The 19,175-nt window shown below is 36.2% G+C and overlaps 1 protein-coding gene across 1 annotated transcript in view; it reads right to left on the bottom strand.

Moving 5' to 3' along the window:
• Positions 1–19,175, bottom strand: part of FER (FER tyrosine kinase) — a 430,623-nt gene that overhangs the window by 385,413 nt on the left and 26,035 nt on the right. The window contains exon 2 of the mRNA XM_049769126.1: positions 12,529–12,667. The gene's annotated coding sequence lies outside the window, so the exon portion shown is untranslated. The remainder of the gene's footprint in view (positions 1–12,528; positions 12,668–19,175) is intronic.

Raw genomic sequence — 19,175 nt, 5'->3', positions numbered from 1 at the left:
CGAAAAAAGCTAATAAGGTAAATTAAGATTGATGCATTTGATTGTAACTGAGTAATTATAAGGACATAGTCTGCTAGTTTTCTGTGTCCAAGTTTCAAAATTATATGCAAAGATATGATAATAATTGATTCAACAGAATATCATTCAATACTGATAAAAAAGGAGATCTTATGCATATATCTAAGACTATATTTAATAACCATTAAATGAAAAATGATAGTATTTAGTATGGTTATATTATATAAAAGGAGAAAGAAGAATAGAAACTCATATTCCTAGTGCTATGAGATTAGAGGGAGAGGTGGTTTTCACTGTTAACCATTTAATAATGGTTCTAAATAAATGGTACATATTTTATTCTAAATGAAAAAATTAATACATTTGAAAAGAAATACAAATTAATGAGGTGCCAAGAGATATTGCAATGGCTCCAATCAGGATTCAATCTCTGGTACAACATATGACCCCGAAGCTCCTCAATGATCCCATCAGGAGTGATCCCTGAGCTAAGAGCCAGGATTAAGCAGGAGTATTACTGAGTGTGGCCCCAGAAACAAAACAAAAATATAATAAAAAATGATTTTGCTTAAAGAAATTTCCTAGTAAGATATAAGCTAGGTCTATAACAATTGCCATGCTTCAGATTTTTAAGTCAAACAAGAAAGGTGAAGGGCGAGAATGAAGCATAGCAGTTAGGGCATTTGTATTGGACATGGCCAACCTAGGTGATCTGCAGCATATCATATAGTCTCCGGAGCCTGCCGGGAGTGATTTATTAGCGCAGAGCCAGGAGTAAACCCTGAGTGCCACCAAGTGTGACCCAAAAACAAAGCAAAAAAAAAAAAAAAAGTGAGAGATAGAAATACAGAAAGTAAGTTGCTTGTCTTGGGCCTGGCCAGTCGAGGTTCGACTGCTATCATCCCCATGAACAAAGAGCCAGAAGAAAACCCTGAGTAATACTGGGCATAAACCAAAAACAAAACACAGCAATAAGAGTTTTAAAAAAAATATGGGAACTAAAAATAATATTGTATGTAATGTATGTACTTTGAACACAGCTGACCAGGATTTGTATTAGTTGCTGAATATGGTCTTTAAGCCCCATCAAGAATAATCTCTACGTATAGTACCAGAAGCCCTGAGCACAGAATTTTAAACTCTGGGCATCTATTTGTACATCCTTACTAGCATCAAAAAACAAAGGAAAGAAAGAAAGTATATTTCAAGAAGTAGGAGAAGTATGGATCAAAAACATAATAAGTAAATGCCTCCCATCTACAAAGCATCACTGGATGTATCCATGTAAGGCACTCAGACACTGCCAGGTATTGAACCCAAAGGTCCCAGCACTGTTGGGTAGCATTAAACTATCTAGCTCAGTAGTTCACTAAAAGTAAGACTCCAGAAAATTTGAGCATTGTCGGGTCCCACCAGTAAAATAAAGAATGTTTCCCTAATCAAAGTTCAGTGAGAAATGCTATGCCAATTTATCTCCCATTGTGTACTGGTTAGAGAACCTAAAAGGCTAAACCTCTTGAACTTAGTGGATTTTTTTTTTTGAACTTACTGGATTTTAAGATCATTAACATGAGTCTTCTGAGGAGGACATTGGGGAACCTACATCCTGCTGTACTAAGTAAGGCTTTACCTCTAGCTCTGTGGTAGGAACCACTTCTGGCTGGGCTTGAGAGACCATATGTAGTGCCAGGGATTGAAACGCAATACAAGGCAAGAGTTCTGACTTCTGTCCTGTCTCCAGCCCTAAAGTAAGTTTTTAACTGACTGGTTTGCTAGTGGTAGTTACACAAATATATTCATTCAGCTGCAATTTTTTTCTTAAATACTTTTCTATAGGTATTCAGTAAGAGAGAGATTGTCATGGAGGCCAGGGATAGAGTAGCTCAAAGAAGAGTCCCTAGAGTAGTTTGAAAAGGTGTCTGCTTCTGCAAATATGGCGTTTACACTTCAGTTCCAAGCATAACTGAATTTGTGCAAAGAGCAATACCAGAAGCACTGCCATCTAGAATCCCCTGCACCAAAACAAAATATATGATATAACATACATTACACGAAATATATTGAAGGATGACAGCTAAAGAATGCACTACAAACAAATGTGCTCCTCCCATCAAGAATAAGTGAAGTAGTGAATTGCAATCAAGTGTATAAAACCCCCAGTCTTTTTAACAATAATTAAAAATGCAAGAAGGGCTGGAGAGATAGCATGGAGGTAGTGCATTTGCCTTGCATGCAGAAAGACGGTGATTCGAATCCCAGTATCCCATATGGTCCCCCGAGCCTGCCAGGAGCGATTTCTGAGCATAGAGCCAGGAGTAACCCCTGAGCACTGCCAGGTGTGACCCAAAAAAAAAGAAAAATGCAAGAAGAGCAAGAGAAGAAAAACATAACTTTTAGCTCAAATGATTAGTGTACAATCACAATCCCCAAATTTCTCAGCAAGCCTCGAAGGGAATAAGAAAATTCTGCTGTTCAAGGCAATATAGAAATATACTATAATAGTATTTTTATATATAATAGTTCCCTCAATACAATAATATCCAAATCCCCATAAATGCTGTGGAAAGGGAGGTAACATAATCCTAGTTCTTGTCTGATCAATCCAATGTGAAGAATCAAGAAACTAGAGTGATAGTACAGTGGTAAGAAGGTCTCTTGCCTTGCACACAGAGCTGACTGGGTTCAATCCCTGGCAACTTTCAGGGACTGAACCCAGGTGTCTGAGCCACGCCAGGAGTTGTCTGAGAGCAGAGTCAGAAGCAAGCACAAACAGTTGTGCCCGACCCCCACAACCCCAATAAAAAGAAAAGTAGAAGAATCAAGCAAGGAGTGTGTAGGCTAATAAAGAGTGAATAAAAATACAAGTCTGGGGCTGGAGCGTAAGCCTGGGGCAGAGCGGTAAGGCATTTGCCTTATACACAAAAAGACGGTGGTTCGAACCCCGGCATCTCATATGGTCCCACAAGCCTGCCAGGAGCGATTTCTGAGTGTAGAGTCAGTAGTAACCCCTGAGCGCTGCCAGGTGTGACCCAAAAACCAAAAAAAAAAAAAAAAAAAAATACAAGTCTATCTAGGAGTCTTTATAAGTAAGACTTTGGTTTAGGAAACTCACTATGGCTCCTCATAATTTCCAGTGCCTTGCAAATAATTAGTAAATAAAACTAAAATCTGGAGTGCATGATACCAAGGTTTTCATAGGAATGAGTAAATCTAAAGCCAGAAAGATAGTATACAGCTAAATACAGTCAATATAAGTTTGATCTCAGGCATTCTATATGGTCCCACAATCTCATTAGAAAGTGATCCCTGAGCCAGGAGGCAGGAGGTAGTCCTGAGGCCCACTGGGTATAACCCCACCTCACCTCCCCATAAAAAAGGACTTCAGCAAGGTGCAATAATCCCAATTACTTTCTACATTTTGTCTCCTCCTCAACCTTCATGCTTATTTGACAAAGAAATCAAAATTAAAATGAAACCTAGGCCCCCAAGGAACAGTACAGTGGTTACAGCACCTGCCTTTCAGGCACATGGTCATGAGTGCAAACCCTCAATGCCCTGCATATTCTGAGTGTGATCCTGGCAGCATGCCATCTGAGAGTCATGGCACCTATAGCAATTTCTAGCTACACTACAACCAAGAACACATATGCACTACATGTGCTAGGCCCCCTAATTTGAGGGCCTCAACTCAAAGTATGACCCATAGCAAAACATATGTGCAAGCAATGCAAGTAAAAGAGTAGAAAGCTCTATGAGCACTGTGGCCATATATGTGAGCTTTGCAAGCTGCTCTGTGACCTGTCAGGCTGCACAGCTAAAATTAATCCAAGTACTATAACCAAACACTTATGTAACCCTCAGTCAATGCAATAATGAAGGAAGGAATCATTTTATTCTTTTTTAGGAAAACCCAAATTGTGTTCTAAATAAGATTCATCTGTCACCTCCTCTCATTAAACACTAGAAATAGCACAAGATGTAGCTAAGAGATTTGCAGAGGAAATTTGCAGAGTATCCCTCAGATATCAGGCACATTCAAGAGAAACTGAATATGACTCTTACCAAAAAATAAGCAGTCAGAGGAGTCACTGTCCTTCCCCTTAAAATTGATACCTTTTCCACCATAGGATCGGAATAAGGTAGAAGAACCAACAAGAGGGGCTCAGCTAAAGCACAGGGCCAGAGTGCCCTTTCCCCCTACAACTCTGTCGATCTCCTTCCCCACCTAATGACAGAACTAGCAAGACTCAGTCTTAGCAAAAGGTCCAGCCTACAATGTTCTTCACCACAAGTCCAAATCTTCACCAAGATTGATAGGTCAGCAGCAGAACAGTCACTCATCCCTCTCCCCTCACCTATGAAAAGACCCTGAGTAGCTCAGTTAAGAAAACATTCTGTACTCCCTCGAGCAGCACCAAGGGGAATAAGTGGGGGCCTAGTAGTAGCAAAACAAAACAAGCCAAAATAACAGCATAAAGGCTGAGAACTAAACGAGCACCACAGGCCACTGAAATAGGACAAAATAGGCAGGCATTTTCTGAGCAGAGGGAAGCTAGAAGGAAAAGCAATCAAAGCTTTGAACTTTATCATTCTTAACTATACAAGCTTTCAAAATTAGTTTGTGGCTCAAGTAACTGTATGTACAAAAATGCTTTCCATTGAATAATGCTTTAGTTAGCCAGCTAAAGTATAAAAATAATTAGCTAACAATATCTTACCTTTTACATGCTCAATACTGACAGAAGAAATAATGACTCAAACTACAAGCTGTCTTCAGACAGAAATAAAGTCAGAAAAAGCCACTGATAAGCAAGTAATAACCATATGTACAAACCAAAGACTGACCTCATAAATACAAAGCGAGGCACTTTTTGCAAAAGTGGTTTAATAGGCAGAAATAAAATGAGGATGAACGTTTAACTAAGTTTAACTATGAAAGACATCTTTCACTCCCAGTTAATATATGCTGACCAGACCTTCCTTACATACATACAGTCATGTTAAGCTCTTTCTCTCTTTACTTTATTTGAAAGTAATGCTTCAAGGTTAACTAAACATAAAAGATAAACTCAAATAAAATAGCACTTGTTTGCACAATCAATTAGAGAAGGATTTATGGATAATGACATTCTATTATGAGGAAACACTGACTAAAAACAATGAGTCTATATGCAAATTAACTAATAAATTTTTATAACTATTCTTTATTTTTAACTGTATTTACAATAATTACATTAAAAAGTATTTAGATATATTTGAATTATTCCTCCAAATTTTTTGCTTTATAGTATCCATAAATTAGCATAAATCAATATATAATTTATTGGGAACCATGAGAGAAATACTATTAGGTATACAAAAATAAAATCTAGATTAATGCCTTCAAATAACATAGTATATTTATTATGAGTAAAGAGAAAATCTGAGGTAACAGAAATAATACAGCCTTGAATGTGGCAGACATGGGTTTGATAGCTAATACCCCATTATGGTTCCCCAGCCCTGCCAGGAGTGATCCCTGAGTGTAGAGCGAGGAGTAAGCCCTGAGCAGGGCTGGATGTGGTAAAAATAAATAAATAAGTAAATAAGTAAGTGGGTAGGTGGATGGAGGAAGGATGAATGAAGGGATGGATGGAGGGATGGGTGGAGGGAGATGATAGATGGATGGATGGATGGATGGATGGATGGATGGATGGATGGATGGATGGATGGATGGATGGATGGATGGATGGATGGATGGATGGATGGATGGATGGGTGGGTGGGTAGATAGATAGATAGATAGATAGATAGATAGATAGATAGATAGATAGATAGATAGATAGATAGATAGATAGATAGATAGATAGATAGATGATAAACAGATAGATTATAGATGATTAATAGATAGATAGATAGATAGATGATAGATAGATAGATAGATAGATAGATAGATAGATAGATAGATAGATAGATAGATAGATAGATAGATAGATAGATAGATGATAGATAGATGATGGATAGAGAAGATGATAGATAGATAGCTAGATGAATGATAGATGATAGAGATAGATAGATGATAGATAGATATAGATATAGATAGATAGATGATAGATAGATAGATGAATAATAGAGAGATAGATAGATAGATGATAGATAGATAGATAGATAGATAGATAGATAGATAGATAGATAGATAGATAGATAGATAGATAGATAGATAGATAGATTGATAGATAGATGATTGATAGATAGATGATTGATAGATAGATGATTGATAGATAGATAGATAGATGATGGATAGAGAAGATGATAGATAGATAGCTAGATGAATGATAGATGATAGAGATAGATAGATATAGATATAGATAGATAAATAGATGATAGATAGATGAATGATAGAGAGATAGATAGATAGATGATAGAGAGATAGATGATTGATAGATAGATGATTGATAGATAGATGATAGATAGATAGATAGATAGATAGATAGATAGATAGATAGATAGATAGATAGATAGATAGATAGATAGATAGATGATAGATAGATAGATAGATAGATAGATAGATAGATAGATAGATAGATAGATAGATAGATAGATAGATAGATAGATAAAAAGAAAGAAAAGATGGCATGCAAACAAAAGAGAGAGTATAAGAGCTAAAGTACTTGCCTTGGTTTCAACTAATTTCAGTTCAAACCCCTAGTATTGCATATGGTTGGACTCCTGATGCCAGAAATCACCCGAGAATAGATCTAGGATAGCCCTTTAATCAATGGGTATCTCAAAAGCAAAAACAAAATTCAAATAAAAAATAAAGAGGTAACAAATGATACAATTCATTCAAAATGAATATGGTTAGCTAGGAATATTTCCCAATACATGACATACTTATTCCATAAAATTATATACCAATTGATTAAGATTAAGGCAAGAAAATCATTGAAAACAAATGTTTCTTCATAAGCAAGACATAAAACAATTATTTCTAAGCTTAGAGTAGATATAGAAGTTTGCACAAGCTTTGTAGAAAAGATCAGGGAAGGCTGCATAGAATATAAAAGTATTATATATAAAGTAAGATACAAAGTTCTACAAAAACTGAGAAAGGAAACAGCATAGCTGAGACTCAAAAAGCCTTTATTAAGAAGTAGATCTTTATGACATGTCCAAGCTAAATATACCATCATATTTAGCTTAAAATAGAAGGTCATATAGACAGGCTATAATATATGAGTCACACTATAACCACTAAATAAGAACCCAATGTAGATAGATAAAATTCTGAGAAAATAATTGAAACATAACACCAGAGGCCGGAGAGATAGCACAGAGGTAGGATGTTTGACTTGCACACAGAAGCACGGTGGTTCGAATCCTGGCATCCCATATCCTGAGCCTGCCAGGAGTGATTTCTGAGCATAGAACCAGGAGTAACCCCTGAGCGCTGCCGGGTGTGACTCAAAAATAAAACGTAACACTAAAGAAAATCACCACCACCTCCACATCCCCCAAAAAAATCAAGAAAACACAGAAGTACAAATACAAGCAGAAAAGAACAAAAGGAAAATTAAGAACATGTCACATAATAATTAAGCATAGAGGAACTACTACTATCTAATGTCCATAATAGCAAGACACATTTTCAATACATAAACCACAGGTAAAAAAAAGGTGGAGTAGGCAATGGTGAGTAATACTTCCTATAAATCCTACAGACTCTGTTAGCTTAAAGGAATTTCATTTGCTTATAATGCCAATATATAGTATGAATATCCTAGGGGTATTACTTTTTATCTTTAACTTAACTTCAATAAAATGTAAAAATTTCAGTCATATATTAATTGTTGGGTTTTGTTTTAAAAATTGAAATATCACCAACAACTTCAGAGATTTAGATGGAGAAAAGTTGCAAACAAGTTTGGGATAAAGAATGGTCTAAGTAACTGAGTAACTCCAAAAGATATTAAAATTACAGAATATATATGTATAATTAAACTTTGTATCTTTAAACAGGTCATGGAAAAAAATTCAGAAACACAAAGAAACAATAAAATAAAATGCCACGCATTAAAATAAGCTGAATCCTAGATACAAACTTCAAAAATTGGCCATAGCAATAGTACAATGTGTAGGACACTAACCTTGAACAGAGTCAACACAGGTTCAATCCCTGGCATCCCTTAATGTCCCCCTGTGCTACGAGGAATGATCTCTGGGCATAAGTCAGGAATCATCCCAGAGTAATACTCGGTGTGACCACACCCCCTGCCAAAAGAAACTTCAAAGAAGTTTAGGGATGACTAGGGATATCTAAATTTGGACCACATGTTTAATATTTTCCTAAATTAATTCTCTTATACATCATTTTATATTATTTCATATAAGAAAGCATATTCTCCAGATATGCATCTTAAAATTATAAATATATCTCGAACACAGTCACAAGTTTTTACAGAACATTAAAAATGTTACATTTTAACATTGTAAAATGTGGCAAATGTTTCCAATAAGTAAATACAAATAAAAATAAATGCATTTTCCAATTTCTTTCATTTTTCTAGAGCAGAAAACATTAGAAAATAAAATACTGACAATATAGGAATATAGAAAACCTAAAGGAAACTCACTAGAAAAAAGTAAAAGCAACATCAGTCTCATCAAATGAGAATGCCAAGCTGTGTGTTTATGGACAGGGCATAAAACCTTTCTGAGTCTCAGCTGAAATAAGAAGTAAAAGTCTAGACTTAATTCCAAATATAAAATCCCAAGGATCAGAGAGATAGTACAGGGTAAAGCACTGGCCTTGCACACAGTAGACTTAGGTTCAATTCCAGGTACTGCATAAGGTTCTCCAAGTTCCACCAGATTTGATCCTCCAGCACAGAGCTAGGAATAAGTCCTGAGCATTACTTTGTCCCAAAAAACAAAGACAGAAACAAACAAAAAAATCTCTTTAGTCTACTGTTTCTTCTAAGAGCTGAAACTCAAAGTAGAAAAACTCATAGGACTGTTGTAAACAGTATATAATAGAAATCTTTAAAGTAGCTAATCTAATTAATGTCTATCTTCAGAAAAAAACAATAAATAACTCCTTTTGAAGAAAACATCAAAATCCTTCAGGAAAATTAAAAGGAAAGAGATATGAATACTAACTTGCCTAGAAGAGAAAGTAACACAGATTTGGAATGATTTTAATATTTTTTATTTTAGTTAGCACCTAAAATAATAACCCTAGGAGGTTAGAGACATATGTGTGTATATAAGTATATACATATATGTTCCAGATTTATAAAAAATAATAAAATTATAAAGTTGAACTTTAGGAAGATGTCACACTTGCTTAAAAATTGCGAAATTATGGAGCCGGAGCTATAGCACAGCAGTAGGACCTTTGCCTTGCATAAGGCCGAGCCGACCTGGGAAAGACCAGGGTTCAATCCCCACCATTCCATACTGTTTCTCTAGCCTGCCAGGAGTGATTTCTGAGCACAGAACAAGGAACTTGAGTGCCACCGGGTATGGCCCAAAAGCAAACAAACAAAATGAAAGTAAGATTTATCACTTTTTTTTTTTTTTTGCTTTTTGGGTCACACCCCGTGACGCTCAGATGCCACTCCTGGGTATGCACTCAGAAATCACTTCTGTTTGGGGGACCACATGAGACGTCAAGGGATTGAACCGCAGTCTGTCCTAAATTAGTGTGTGCAAGGCAAACCTCTTGTGCCACTGCTCCAGTCCCAAGATTTTTTAATTTGTATCTAATAGTATCATATTGTTTTATCTTGGGTTACCCTGCTGTTAATAAAGCATTTATTATTTTCCAACTTACTGTTTTGAAAAATTGGTATTATGTAACCTTTGAGCAGCCACCTAACATTGTGTTATATAAACAACTAAAGCACATACTTTTTTTTCATCTTTATTTTTATTTTTTAAGTTGTTTTTATTCTTTATTTAAACACCATGATTACAAACATAATTGTAGTTGGGTTTCAGTCATAACAAGAACACCCCCCTTCACCAGTGCAACCTTCCCATCACCAATGCCCCATCTCTTCCCTCCCCCACCCCCACCTGTACTTGAGACAGCTTTCTACATCCCTCACTCACTGACACTGTTACAACAGTTCTCAATGTAGTTATTTCTCTAACTGCACTCACCACTCTTTGTGGTGAGCTTCATATCCTGAGCTGGTCCTTTCGGCCCTCATCTCTGAGAATTATTTCAATGTCTTTAATTTTTCTTAAAATTTATAGATGAGTGACACTATGCTGTGTCTCTCTCTCTCACCCTTTGACTAATTTCACTCAGCACAATAAATTCCATATACATTCATGTATAGGAAAATTTCTTGACTTCATCACTCCAACACCAAGATTTATCACTTTAAAAAAAAAAGTGAGAGGGATTATTGGGCGATGGTACAGCAGGAAAGATGTTTTCCTTGTGCTGAGTTCACTGGGATGCAAACCCTAACACATACATGGATCCCTGAGTCCCTCTAAGTGTGATTCCTGTGCTCAGAGCCAGAACTAAGACTTGAATATAATTCGCTACCCAGAATAGAGAGAGACAGAGAGAGAGAGACAGAGACAGAGACAGAGAGACAGAGAGAGAGAGAGAGAGAGACAGAGAGAGAGAGACAGAGAGAGAGAGAGAGAAGAAAGTCTGGAGATAGGAGAAGAGCTTAATGTTTAATGGCTAGCTCAATCCTGTTGTTTTTGGGGGATTTTAGGGTTTTTTGTTTTGTTTTGTTTTGTTTTTTGGGTCACACCAGCAGCGCTCAGGGGTTACTCCTGGCTCTATGCTCAGAAATCGCTCCTGGCAGGCTCGGGGGACCATATAGGATGCCGGGATTCCAACCACTGTCCTTCTGCATGCAAGGCAAATGCTTTACCTCCATGCTATTTCAGCATTGTGTGGAAAACAATGTGGAGAACGCCAGTTAATTTAGACTTGAGCTGCATATGAAGATGCAATTTCACTTTGGGGTATTTACCACCAGGCCAGAAATATATTCACTCAAAAATATCATTGCTACACTTTGTACAAAGGTTCAGATATGAAATCAACCTAGGTGTCCAACTACAGATTTTGAGGATATGTGCACATGAAATACTATACAGCTGCAAGGAAAGATAAAATCATGATATTTGTTACAACTTGATGCAAACTAGAACATATGTTGAGTGAAATAAGCCAAAAAAAGAAAGACAAACATGGAATGATCTCATTTATCTGTGGTATATAGAGTAACTGGAAAAGGAAATACAATGTAGTAAAGGGGGAAATGTCTAGGTCACACTTGGTTCCAGGGCTTAGAGAAGAGAGGACAGAGGAGAAAATAAATCAAGGCAAGAAAGAAGAGAATGAGAAAGGGAAATAATGGGCAGACAGGGTAGGTTTTGGTTATACTGGTGATATGAGAGAGCAGTATAATTATATGTCCAAAACACAAAATCAACAGTCCTAAAAACAAGAGATCTAAACTACAACATCACATGTGCATGTCATGGTAGAAGATAGAAGATTGGGATGGGGACATGTTGGGATGACAGAGTAGAATATGTGAACACTAGTGGAAAAAAGTTGAGCTGGTGGTGGAATTGGTGTTGAAATATTAAATGCCTAGAACTCCACTATCAATAACTTTAAGTCATAGATATTTAATTAAATAAAAATTATTTCAAATTCTGATGTTATACTGAGGATGCAATGCTCAAAAGTAGAACCTTACAAGTGTAAGGGCTGAGGTCAAATACCAGTAAAACACTTACATACACACACACCTGAACACATTTGAACACACAATTCCTAGTATCTGTTTAGGCTGATTCTTTCCATATGAATTACTCACAATTCCAAGAAGTTTTGACTCAATAAAATGCACCTTAAATAAATAAATTCAGATCTCTCATCTTATAGCACCATACAGAGACCCCACTATTTCTCACTTCAGCAGGTTTTCCATTTTACCCATCAGTTCATTCTTCCCAAAACCTAAAATATTAAAATCAATTGAGAGAAAACCATTTTCTCACCAACCCTTTCAAAGTTCTGAATATTCCTACAACTTAATCACTAACCAACAGAAGAGAATAAATATGTTTCTCTAACTTACTTCATGCCTGTATTACTTATAATGACTAGGATTTTCCCACTGCATATACTACTATTGAAATAGCACCTTCTTATATACACCATTTCTTTTTTGTTTGTTTGTTTGTTTTTGGGGGGTCACACCCGGCAGTGCTCAGGGGTTACTCCTGGCTCTGCGCTCAGAGATCACCCCTGGCAGGAATGGGGGACCATATGGGATGCCAGGATTTGAACCACCAACCTTCTGCATGAAAGGCAAATGCCTTACCTTCATTTCTATATCTCCGGCCCCTTATACCATTTCTTAAATATCAACTAGGCAAAATGATCTGACATTTACTTAAAAAGTACTTCACAATCAAGAAAAGTCAGAATTTTAAATTAAAATAGCATGTTATGTAATTTACTAAAAGAAAGTAATCCTACCTTACTACTATTCATTGCTGGTCATGTTTTAGCTAACGTAGCAGATCCATGTTGAAGAATTACACAGAGCAGATGAGGAAGATACTTGAGAAAATGTGCAATGAGCTCTCACAGGAGTGATCAAGGCCTAAAACATGAGCTGCAAGAAGAAATTTGAAGAGTCAGAACTGGTTTTTTTCTAACATAGTAAAAATAGGTTAAAAAAATGTATAGGTGGAATACAGTAGGCTACTAATGGTATTCAGTAGTTTACTATGTTTGTTATATTAAGAATAAGAATGCTATACAGATTTCATCTGTTTATGGTATGGTACATCCCAATAAAATCATCATAAGTTGAAAATATCATGTCAGGGGCCGGAGAGATAGCATGGAGGTAAGGCGTTTGCCTTTCATGCAGGAGGTCATCGGTTCGAATCCCGGCGTCCCATATGGTCCCCCGTGCCTGCCAGGAACAATTTCTGAGCCTGGAGCCAGGAATAATCCCTGAGCACTGCCGGGTGTGACCCAAAAAAAAAAAAAAAGAAAGAAAAGAAAATATCATGTCAAATGTATTTAAATAGGCCTGAGAGATAATACATTGGGAAAAGCATTTTACCTCTGCAAATGGCCTGGATCCAATCTCCAACACCCAATATGGTCTGTCAAGCCCAACAGGAGTGATCCCTGAGCAGACACAGCCAGGAGTTAGCACTGAGCACCACTGGATCTGGCTCCAAAAAATACATTTAAGAAAGCCTACCTTACAAGCATGATCATGAGTAAGAATCCCAGCATTCCACATGTAAGATCATGATCCAATCAACAATCTAATACTGACTGAGCCTAGCAGCTCTGCATCCTACCTATTTCATAAGTGATTTCTAGATTACAGCAGCCAAGTATGTCTAAACACCACAAAAATAAATTAACTCCTAATGAGCACCAGAGTTAGAAAGATATGTCAGCACCAGGCAAGCAGAAGTGTGAAAAAAGCACTGCAGCAAGCCCAGGTGAACATCAGAACCATAGCTTGTCTGCTCATATACCAAAATATGTTTACAAGCACAACTAAAAGAGTGCAAACAAGCAACATGAGGGATCATCAAACTGCATTATCTAGTGTCCATAACAGGTTTAAAATTCAAAATTTGGACAATAGTTTATAATTAATTTATATCACTTCCATAAAGACAAAAAAACTTTAACTGTAAGCCAGCTACCACTTGTACAATCAAATCTATCTATATCCTACTAATTCTTTCCACTCACTTTATACAATTTATTGAATAAACAAAGTACATTACCTTCTCCCCTAATTTAATACCTTAGTTTGAATTAACACATGATTTCATCTTTTTTCAAAGATAGAACTAAAATTTTCATGCTATCAAAGGAAAAGGAAAAAAGGCATGTGAATACAGTTATTTAAGTAATAGGGTAGCATTAGAAGCAAATAATAATGTAAGAAAATTTTTGTCAAAAACAGAAAAGTGGAAACGATGCTACTTTCTCTAACATGCTGAAGATATGCTAAAGCTAAAGCCTGACTTACTGTCCTTATGCATCCTTATTGGGACTTTTATAAAATATTTCTTATAATCACTATAATCACTAGCTCTCTATCACTAAAAAAAAAGTACTTTTTAGTGTACTCCATTTATAGCTTTGGCTCAATTCCTCATCTTTTTTCTTCATATGCTCTCTACTAATCTGGAATTCTTTAAATCAACTATTTCAGATTTCTCTAGTTTTGTTTGCCTATTGTGTTTTCTGTTATTTCCTCCTACCTCCTTAACTTTCACAGAGGAAATTTCACAGATGTTACCAGTAAGATTCATCTTCCTTCTGATCAGGAAACAGTTCCATGTACCAAGACTATCTTCCTACTTAGCCAACCTTTTCACAAAGCATTTATACCAGATTTCATAAGGTTCTCAATTATAGAATTTGTTGGAAATTTAGTATGCATTTAATTAAAGTTATTATATTTATTTTATTCCACTGAACTATGACAGGTTGAAAAGATGGATTATTATCTTGATAAAGACTTCCCCCACATTCCAAAAGTAGAACATTCCTAGAACACTTGGAATAAAACAGTAGGTTATTTTTGGAGTCTGGAATGCTATTTACATGGAATTCATTTACATGGGAAAAATTCTTGGAATTATAAGACTTCCCGCCACAAAATATATATATATATGTATATGTATATATATGTGTGTCCTATCAAATAATATGTATGGTAATACAGTGATAGGAACCAGCACAAAGCTGAATAGAGTGTCTTGAAAAATAACTGGAAAATCCTTTTGATGTGTTCACTGCATAAAATTTCAAGATAAATTATAGCTTTGGTAACTTGTAGTACACATTGGCATAATGTAATATTTGATAAGAGTTGCCAATATTCATGTATAAGACTAATTACTTAAAATTATATTTAAATATAAAAACTGTATTCATGATGCTATTTTTGATAATAAACCTACGTGTCTTCAATTAAATCCTCAATATAGTTCAATGGATATTAGTACTCAGAAAGATTTCCAAGGGAAAAAAATATACCTGAGTATCTGAAATGCCTAAATGTAAACAAGATATATGGTACTTAATGCCACCTTAAAGATAAATCCAAAACAAATCAATAGTCTATTAATTTCAAACATTTATAGCATTCTTCTATCAACAAACACTTCTGAGAGTTATCTAGAACTCCATATTCTGGTACAGAAAATTATTTTCAAAGATTGGAAAGATAAAGACAATGATTAAACTAAATTTCCATCCATAACCAAAAACTATCAAGTATCTTGCTTATGAAAGCTCATCCCATGCTGAAAATGAGTGAATAGAAATTTCGGTACTTCTACATAATGGAATACTATTCAGCTATTAGGAAAAATGAAGTCATGAAATGCACTTATACCTAAAAGAATTATGAAAAATATTTTGCTGAGCTAAATGAGTCAAGGGAAGAGGGATAGACCTAGAACAACCCCACTCATTTGAGGAATATATATATATCCTGGGTATTAATATCCAGGGACAATAGAGACAAGGGCCAGGAAAACCAGTCCATGTTAGGAGACTTCTATAAATACTGTGAGAGTGCAGTTAGGGAAGAAAAGAGACAAATATGACAATGATAATTGGAAATAATAATTCTGGACAAGAACTGGGTGAGAAAGATCACGAAACAAACTATAGTGTCTAAAAGGGGCAGAGGGAAGAGATATAAAGAGAGAGAGAGAGACAGAGAGAGAGAAAGAGAGAAAGAGACAGAGAGAAAGAGAGAGAGAGAGAGCAGAAAAATATCTTCCCCAGAGGCAGGCAGCGGAGAGGAAAATGGGGGACATTGGTAACAAGAAATGTGCACTAGTAAAGAGTATTATACATTGTATAACTAAAATGCAATCTTGAATAATTTGTTATCTATTAAAATAACTATTATAAACAGCCTTGTAACCAGTGTATAAATAAAGTAATTCTTAAAAAGTTCATCATAAATTACCCCTATGCTATCTCTCTCCAACTCAAGACTTTTCTGTCATTTCATAGAGAGATAGAATAGTAGGTAAGGCACTGAACTTGTGCTTGCCCAACCTGGGTTTTATCTCCTGCACACAATAAGGATCCCTAAGCCCACCAGTGATCCTTGAGTACAGAGCCAGGAGTAAGTTCTAGCACAGCCAGGTATGGCCCAAAAACAAAACAAAATAGTATTTTTCATCACTATTTAAAAGGTATTTTAAATAGGTATTTTAAAAGGTATTAAAGGTATTTTAAAAGTATTAATTAAAAGATATTTATAGTAAAAGGTTTTTAAATGAAAATTATTTTTCATTTACTATTTAAAACATATGAGTTAAAAATAAGTAACAACTGTGGCCAGAGCTATAACACAGCAGTAGGACATTTGCCTTGCACTCACTAAACATACATTTCCTCAAGACCTAGGATACAAGCATGATAACCTTAACTCTTAATATGCATTGTAGAAATGCCAACCTACAATACATAACATCAACAATAAGTACATATTAAATTCTGCATCCTACAGGAAGGCAAATCTCTTGGCCCTACTTTTCTTTCCCACCTCAACTCCACATCTCTACTATGTATGATTTGTTTTGAGTGGTTTTCTTTTTTTTGGGGTGGGGGCACAGCCAGTGACTCTCAGAAGTTACTCCTGGTTATGCGCGCAGAAATCTCTCCTGGCTTGGGGGACCATATGGGATGCTGGGGATCGAACTGAGGTCCTGGATCAGCCACATGCAAGGCAAACACCCTACCACTGCGCTATCACTCTGCCCCAACATATGAGTTTTGGGAGGTAAACTGACCCCTTGATGAATGGCGGTGCCTGATCCCTGATGGGCTCATTTGCATATAGAGACCATCTTAAACTGCCACAGTTGCTGCCATGAAACACCCTGTCCAGAAAAGATCCTGACAGCATGTCAACAAAGGTGAGCTGACCCCACCCACAAAGGACAGACATAAATGAGTCTGCCAATCCACTTAGCCCCGCACACATCTCCTAGGCAATGAACCAAAGTACAACATGTAAAAACACTACACAACAAGCAAGACAAGCAAGACAATGAACAAAGAATGCAGGCTTTCCACCTGCATGGAAAATGAAGATGGCAGCTCTGATGACCTGAAAAGTGCCTCTCAGACAAGAAGTTTATAGAAGCAAAATAGAAGATCCTCATAGAACTCAAAGGAAAAATGGAACAAGCTTAACGAACCACAAATAAGAATCAAGAGTATATGAAAATAGAAATAAAAAATCTCCAAACTGAAATAACAGAACTGAAAAACATGGTAGGCGAAATGAAAACCTCATTGGAAAGTGACTCCAACAAAGTAACAGCGGCAAAATACAGAATCAGTGAGCAGAAAAATTAGATGCATAACAACTCCATATAACAGAAGAGAGAGAAAAGAGCCTTAAAACAAATAATCAAACAATGGAGATATCATTAAAGATGTGAACAGATGAAAAGAGAAGTCTTTCATAAACTCAATAGAAACAACGTAAGAATCATTGGCATCCCAGAGACACAGGAAGAAAATGCCCAGGAAGAATCAACAGTCAAAGACAATATTGCAGAGAAACTCCCAGAGCTAAAGACTACATGAAACCAAATCCTATATGCCCAAAGAGTACCAGCTAAAAGAGATCCCAAAAAAGGCATTACAAGACACATTGTAGTCACAATGTGTAGTCACAAACCCACAGATAGGAGTAGAATACTGAAACCAACAAGATCAAAAAGGGAAATTACATTCAAAGGAGCATCCTTAAGATTTATAGCAGACCTGTCACAAGAAATCCACAAGGCCAAAAGGCAGTGGTGGCAAAACTCAACAAAGTGAATGCTGCACCAAGAATGAGCCCAGCCAGACCCACATTCAGGTTTAAAGGAAGTATTGATAGCTTCATGGATAAACAACAGCTTAGAAACTTTACAGTTTCAAAACCAGCTTTAAAAGAAAAACTGAAAGGTCTACTTGAAGACAAGACAGACCAACAGACACACCAAATGCCAACACAAAGATGACCCAAAATCTCATGACAAGCATCTCTCTCAACATTAATAGCCTAAATGTCCAAGTTAAAAGACACAGAGTGACAAAATGTATCAAAAAGCTGAATCCAAATTTCTGCTACCTAAAACAAAACAAACCTACCTGAAGAGTCAAAAAAAAAAAAAATAGACTCAAAATAAAAGGGAGGAAAATCATCCAAGTAAATAACTCCCTTTAAAAAAAGCTGAAGTGGCCATATTAATATTATATATAATACAAATTTTAGACTTAAAGTTATAAGGGGAAAGATGGAGTTTCATAATAATAATGGGATACAACAGGAAGAAAACATACTCCTAAACATATATGCACCCAATGAGGAACTAGCAAAATATTTAATACAGTTGACAAATCTGGAAGAAGACATCAATAACAACACAATAATAGCAGGAGACCTCACTGTCCTGTCAACCCTTGACAAACCAAAGTAAAATCCAACAAGAATATACTTGCTCTGAAAAGAGAAATGGAAGAAAAAGGCCTCATAGATATATATAGATATATAAATACATATACACAGACATAGATATAGATATAGATATATTCGGTTTCCATCTCGGAAAACTGAATACACATTTTTCTCCAGTGCACATGGGCCATTCCCCAGAATAGACCACAATCTGACCCATAAAACATACCTCTATAAAATCAAGAGATAGAAATTGTACAGATTACCTTCTCCGATCATAATGCACTAAAATTAAAAGTCAACTACAAAGGGACACAGAGGAAAATCTTTTAACACTTAGAAATTCAAATGTTCAAGTATTGAAAAAAAAGTGGTCAGAGAAAAAAGTCAAAGAGGAAATCAGAAGATTCCTGGAAACAAATGCAAAAGAAGACACAGATTATCAGAATTTTGGAACACAGCAAAAGCAGTACTAAGAGGAAAATTTATAACTTTGCAATCATCCATCAAGAAGGAAAAAGGGAGGGGCCGGGCGGTGGCGCTAGAGGTAAGGTGCCTGCCTCGCCTGCGCTAGCCTTGGACGGACCATGGTTCGATCCCCCGGTGTCCCATATGGTCCCCCAAGCCAGGAGCAACTTCTGAGCACATAGCCAGG

This window comes from Suncus etruscus, chromosome 2, assembly GCF_024139225.1.
Source record: "Suncus etruscus isolate mSunEtr1 chromosome 2, mSunEtr1.pri.cur, whole genome shotgun sequence".
Lineage (NCBI taxonomy): Eukaryota > Metazoa > Chordata > Mammalia > Eulipotyphla > Soricidae > Suncus > Suncus etruscus.
This window is presented reverse-complemented; position numbering and strand designations above follow the sequence as displayed.